The sequence below is a fragment of the Schistocerca nitens genome, unplaced genomic scaffold (assembly GCF_023898315.1).
Source record: "Schistocerca nitens isolate TAMUIC-IGC-003100 unplaced genomic scaffold, iqSchNite1.1 HiC_scaffold_336, whole genome shotgun sequence".
Taxonomy (NCBI): domain Eukaryota; kingdom Metazoa; phylum Arthropoda; class Insecta; order Orthoptera; family Acrididae; genus Schistocerca; species Schistocerca nitens.
Genome location: NW_026045870.1, coordinates 35,001 through 35,862, shown reverse-complemented (window position 1 = coordinate 35,862; position 862 = coordinate 35,001). Strand labels below are relative to the sequence as shown.

General features: G+C 54.6%; 1 non-coding gene across 1 annotated transcript in view; it reads left to right on the top strand.

Annotated features, from left to right (window-relative positions):
* Positions 1-266: 266 nt before the first annotated feature.
* LOC126227745 (small subunit ribosomal RNA) overlaps positions 267-862 on the top strand; it is a 1,909-nt gene continuing 1,313 nt past the window's right edge. The window contains exon 1 of the ribosomal RNA XR_007544002.1: positions 267-862. This exon is cut by the window's right edge and continues 1,313 nt beyond it. This is a non-coding gene — a ribosomal RNA (small subunit ribosomal RNA).

The window sequence follows — 862 nt, the reverse complement described above, 5'->3', positions numbered from 1 at the left end:
AGCGGCAAGCTCAGTTGGGAGCACGGGTGGTCGCACTGAAAGCGTCTACTCGCCTATCTCCGGGCGATTGCGCCTCTCTCGAACCCGACCAAGTACTTAGGACGGCGCTGCGCGCCGCCGGGACCTGAGAGGGTTTCGAGGTGTATCGTGCAGGGGAGCCCAGCCTCCTCCTGTTTGCAGAATAATTGAGCGGACGCTTGCGTGTTCGCGCGGGCCTCCGGGACACACTCCCGGGCGGCCGGCTGCTCAGCTCTAGTTGACGCAGCTCCCTGGTTGATCCTGCCAGTAGTCATATGCTTGTCTCAAAGATTAAGCCATGCATGTCTCAGTACAAGCCGCATTAAGGTGAAACCGCGAATGGCTCATTAAATCAGTTATGGTTCCTTAGATCGTACCCACGTTACTTGGATAACTGTGGTAATTCTAGAGCTAATACATGCAAACAGAGTCCCGACCAGAGATGGAAGGGACGCTTTTATTAGATCAAAACCAATCGGTCGGCTCGTCCGGTCCGTTTGCCTTGGTGACTCTGAATAACTTTGGGCTGATCGCACGGTCTTCGTACCGGCGACGCATCTTTCAAATGTCTGCCTTATCAACTGTCGATGGTAGGTTCTGCGCCTACCATGGTTGTAACGGGTAACGGGGAATCAGGGTTCGATTCCGGAGAGGGAGCCTGAGAAACGGCTACCACATCCAAGGAAGGCAGCAGGCGCGCAAATTACCCACTCCCGGCACGGGGAGGTAGTGACGAAAAATAACGATACGGGACTCATCCGAGGCCCCGTAATCGGAATGAGTACACTTTAAATCCTTTAACGAGTATCTATTGGAGGGCAAGTCTGGTGCCAGCAGCCGCGGT